The sequence below is a fragment of the Rhododendron vialii genome, chromosome 9a (genome assembly GCF_030253575.1).
Source record: "Rhododendron vialii isolate Sample 1 chromosome 9a, ASM3025357v1".
NCBI classification, from domain to species: domain Eukaryota; kingdom Viridiplantae; phylum Streptophyta; class Magnoliopsida; order Ericales; family Ericaceae; genus Rhododendron; species Rhododendron vialii.
Genome location: NC_080565.1, coordinates 14661092 through 14666559, shown reverse-complemented (window position 1 = coordinate 14666559; position 5468 = coordinate 14661092). Strand labels below are relative to the sequence as shown.

The window sequence follows — 5468 nt, the reverse complement described above, 5'->3', positions numbered from 1 at the left end:
CATTGGGCCTGAGATGCTTTGGGCTTCATGTTTGATCTGGGTTGTGAAGCCTTTTGGGTTGTTTTTGAGCTTAATGTATAGATCTAGGTATTTTAGACCCATAGGGTTTCGAGTGTCGCTCTTTTTGGGGCTTTGTCCCAATAGGTGTTCTTTTTTCCAACCTTTGGTTGAATCCCCCTCCCCTCTCTTCCCAACTTGATGTACTTTTTGTCAAATTTTTTTCAATAAATATTTTGCCTATCAAAAAAAAAATTTTACATTTTCTTTGAGCAGGGGTACAAACAGGAATTTTTGAGGAATAACTACAATAACAGTTATTGTGCAAGAATAACTGTTAGGGAAGTCTACAATACACACCTCCTAAAATGGTGTACCATATGCACCTATTTTATAATTCATTCATAATATTTTAGTGTGTTTCGTAACTTTTGTTCTAGAATTCATAACCTTTCAGCAGTACAATTCGTAACATTTTCATTATAATTTATAACATTTTGATGTATCTCGTAACCTTTATACGATTCGTAACTTTTTAGCAATACATTTCGTAACATTTTTTCTATAATTCATACACCCTCTGTCCCTTATTTAGAGTCCAGTATTTCATTTTGGGCTGTCCCTTAATAAGTGTCTATTTTGTAAAGTTAGTGGGTAAAAGTTGGTGCATTGTCTATTTTGTCTCCTAAAAGTAAATTCCATTTTGAAAAGTTAGTGAGTAAAAGTGTAATGACGATAGGTAAGTAGAAAAAGTGGAGGAAAAAATTGATGTGAAAAGTATAATGATGATCTTTTTTAATAAATTGGAGTTACGAAGCAAGACACTTAAAAAGGGACGGAGGGAGTAACATTTTTGGAAGTACATATGATACACACCCAAATAAAAAGTGTGTATTGTAGTCTTTTCCTAACGTTATTATTATAGCCATATTGCTCGAAAAATCTTATTGACATATATATTCATTTTGTACCAGCAGACTGTTACAAATAGAAATGAAAAAGATTACCTTTCAATTATTCTTCGTACGAGACATAGTGAATGGTATTTTCATCTATCTACTGCTATACGCATGTGGAAATGATCATTATACCCTTGCTTATTATTTTGGAGGACTTGCAATATTCAACAGTGTAATATTCTATATATTAATAAGAAGATTGGGCCTCGGGATGTTTAGATAGCATTTAAGTAATAAAATAGATTAGGCCCTGTGAGACCATTCTATTTTATACTACTAAATAAACATCAGAAAGGAAGTATAGATCAGAACTGATTTAATGATGAAGTAAATTGGAGAAACTGAAATATTAGACAGGTTATTATAATTGGAGGAGTGATTTGCTTATATATTCCTTCGATTTTGCACAAAAGTTCAACTTAGTCCTTCAAGTTTCAATTTCAACTTACTTAACCTTCAATTTGCAAATTTGTTTCAATGTCATTCCTTAGTTGGCTTCCGTTAATTATTTGGACGGAAACTGGGCATGTGCCCGTCACGTGAGCCTTCCCCAAGGGCAAATTTGCCCATTTCCCTCCCTTCCTTAACCCCCATCATCATCATCACCAACACCACCATCAACTTTCTCCTCCACCGTCCCAATTCTCACAAAATCCCTCAGTTGGCTCTGTTGCTCCTGAATCTCGGCGAGCAGGAAAGTCACGTGAGGGGGAGACGAGTAAATCGTCTCTTGAAGAAGGCCTGTTTTAGCTCCGACAGTGATCTCAGCTCTATCACCCTGGCCTCGTCGGCCAACTGGATCGCTTCCCCGTCATAGGGGAACTGCGTCGTCAGAAGGTCGGCGTAGGCGGCCTTGACGGCCAAGACGGTGATGAAGGCAGCGGCCGCGGTCCAGTTCTGGGCCGAATTCGGCTCGCCATCTCTGTCATCGTTGTTGCTATTGCTGCTGTTGTTGAAGCAGTTCGGTCTGGGTTTGGTTTCGTGGGGCGCGAGTTGCAGGCAGAAGGCATTGTTTTTGGAGAGGGGTTTCGTGGATTTGTTGAGTTGGATGACTCTTTGGAAGGTTTTGGCCAGTTTGCTCTTCTTGGTGAATGGGGTTGGACTGGGTTTTAGTGAGGAGTCCATTTTTGGAATCAGGTGATGAGTGGTGGGCATTTTGGTCATGAAATGGGGAGAGAAGACTCAAAGGGTTTTGAGAAAATTAAAAGGCTTGAGAGAGAAAAGGGGGTTCAGTGACTCACTTCTTCAACGACTGGTTCGCCACAAAACTAAGCTGCCAGTGGCCGGGGTCGCCGAGTTCTCTGTGGTGGTGCTCTTTTGGTCCATGGTGACTAGAGTGGTAATTGGAATGCATTGGTTAGGAAGGGAGTGGAATGAGTTTGGTGAGGATTGGGACAGTGGAGGAGTAGGTGGAAAGACAAGATGGTGGTGGTGGTGATGATGGGGGCTGAGGAAGGGAGGGGAATGGGCAAATTTGCCCTTGGGAAAGGCTCACGTGATGGGCACATGCCCAATTTCTGTCCAAATAATTAACGGAAGCCAACTGAGGGATGACATTGAAATCAATTTGGAAATTGAAGGTTAAGTTAGTTGAAATTGGAATTTGAAGGTGTCACGCCCTCGATTTTTAACATAAATAACAATACCATTTTAAATACAAATCCTCACAATAGTACATCCGGTACTCCAAGTTGCAATACAGTTTTCGAATCTCACAAATCTATCAATTGATACACTATTCCAAAATAGGGAAAATAGTACAATGCAATTTAATTTATGATGAAAGACAAGTACTTCAGAAAATAACTTTAGCCTGCGATGTCTGCATGCACTTCACACCCTCCAAGATTGTGTTCCTGTAGTGTACCTAAAAATAATAGGTTGAGCTACACTAGCCCAATAGAGAAATCTATACTCAAACTATGTGAAAATGTGATGAAGTATGCACAAAGAGTGAAAATTCGATAAGGGAACATGAGAAACACGAGTTTATCACAACGAAAGACAGACTACGGCCAAAGAGTTCCAAACAACTTGTAAGTATTCCTAACCGTTCACATGTCATGTAGAAACATTATTAAAATCACATCAAACGTACTCACAATAGGTTCGCAACCATTTCAACACTTCTCATAATCTCAACCACTCTGCAGTTCCACCCCTTGCGTTGCAGTCTGCATTACCACCCCTTGCGTTGCAGTCAACATCACCCATTATCTGAGTCACAACATTACCACCCCTTGCGTTGCATCCATTTCCTCATTCCAATTCTCGATACAGTCACTCGAATCCCAACAATCACACAATCCCTTCAACAAATACTTCTCATAATCTCATGACGCAATAAAGCACGTCAATCAAACCGACTTATAGGTTAAACACACATCGACAATCACATTTCAACGTATTTCAAACAATCAATCATAATAGAACATCGACTGATAAAAGAGTACGCGCCTCTTTCTCTTAGTATATCACAATATCGTACCAACCTCATAACGACTCTACAACATACTACCCGCTAATATTAATATTTAGACCTCATGGAACGAGCGCCAAAAGAGTTTGAAGAACCCTGAACGATCAACAAATCATTAGAACTTGAGTAATCAAGCTTAGAAATGGTTTAACGATGCTTAAAATGGATTAGAAGTGATCGAAAGTCAAAAACAGACGAACGAGAACTAACGGACCAAAACTATCCCAGCGAGCAGTCAGTGTTCGACAATTCGTTAAAAATTCCATACTCAATATTTTTCAATTATTCCAACGCCAAAAGATCACCAACTTACCAATCTTTAAAACTCATAAGGACCCATAACCAATAGTGTCATTTAACCATAACAAACAATGAAAAAAAAATGCAGCCCGATACGCTGCCCAGATTTTTAGATTTTCGTTCAATCTTCTAAAAATTACTATAAATCGAGTTCTTAATATTTTTGAGTGATTCCAGTCCCAATAGTTGCGCGATTGAACAAAGCTTAAAATTCACGAAGGAACCCTTGTCAAATCTGCACTCCAAGGGTGGTTAAACAGGGGTTTTCCCAGGCTACACGAATCTGTCACGCAGCATGACAGATTGACACACCTCCACTCAAACGAACATAACTTTTTGTGTACTAAGATTTTTAAGATGATTCCGGTGGCAAATGAAAGCTGACTTCAAGACCTTCGAACTGATATACAGTTTGTATAAAACAGATATCGGATGAGGAAGTTATGGCCGCTCGAAGTAGGCTGAAACCCAGAAAACGAGACAGATTGCAGCCCAGTATTCTAAAAATCACCATAACTTCAATTCTCAACGGTTTCGGGAGATTCCAACAGAATTAGAACGGGCTCTAAGTCTACTCTATTTCATACGAAGGAACCAAAATTCAAATCTGAGCTTATGAAGGCGTAAAACCTCAAAAACACAGGCCCTGTTCTGCTGATTTTCGGAAATGAAAGGAACAAGCTTAAACAACGAAGCAAGATACGATCTAGGTACATAAACACCGTATAAACCCATAACAAGAGTAAGAAATCCATACCTCATGGGTTTTAAGCAAAATCCGACCCTTTAACCAAGTCAACCGAGCTCCCACGAGGCCCGATCGTAATTTATCTTAGATGGATAGGAAGCCCGCGCTCCGTATAACGACTTTAATTCTTGGACTTTGTTTGGAATCACGCCCTAAGTAGATGAAATCGAGGAGAGAAGTGGAGGGAGAGAGCCAAGAGAATAAAGAGAAAGGAAGAAAAAAAGTGGAAAAGGGAAAAGTGGTTTTTTTTCGGGGAAATTGCCAATCAGTGGAAGGAGGGGCAAATATTGCCCACCTCATGGACCAGTTTTTGGGAATTCCTATGTGATGGGAAGGAAAAATATAATTCCCCGTACATGGAGAGGACAACCTAGAATGACCAATATGCCCCAGATGAAAGAAACCCTAAATTTTCCCAATTTGAAATCCCAGCCCCACTGTTCTCTCATTCCTTCCTTCGTACGCTGCTGAAGAGGAGAGAAGAACAGGAAAGGGTTCCGCCTCTGGTCTCTTGCTGCAACAATCGTTCTCCCTCACCTCTTCTTCCTCTCTCACTTCATCTCTCTGTAAGCTACAATCCTCTTTCCATTCCACCGAAGAAGAAGCAGTCTCTTCTCCTTGACCAAGGGACGTCCGCATCTGGTACGTATATATTTTGGGTGTTTCAATTTTTTTTGCAGTTTTCTCTCTTTTCTCTTCTCTCATTTCATCCATGTGTCTGTGTTTGTAAGCAAATTGGTTTTTTTTCATTGTATGAGAGAGTGGCCTCTTTGTTATTGTGTTCAGGTCATTTGTTTGTGTGCTGTAGCACTAGATTTTTTCCTTTCTGAAAACTCTGATCTATGAACTGTATGTGTAACTGTTGAGGCTGTTAAGTTTAACTCTTTGTTCCAATTCTCATACGTCCCTTTGGCCTTTGGCCTTTGCGCAGGATTAGTGTGATGGAAACTCTTTACTAGCTTTGGTACAAATAGAACTGATGCCA

At 39.9% G+C, this 5468-nt stretch overlaps 1 pseudogene; it reads right to left on the bottom strand.

Annotated features, from left to right (window-relative positions):
* Positions 1-1539: 1539 nt before the first annotated feature.
* Positions 1540-2217, bottom strand: LOC131299651 (uncharacterized; annotated as a pseudogene).
* Between the last annotated feature and the right edge of the window lie 3251 nt (positions 2218-5468).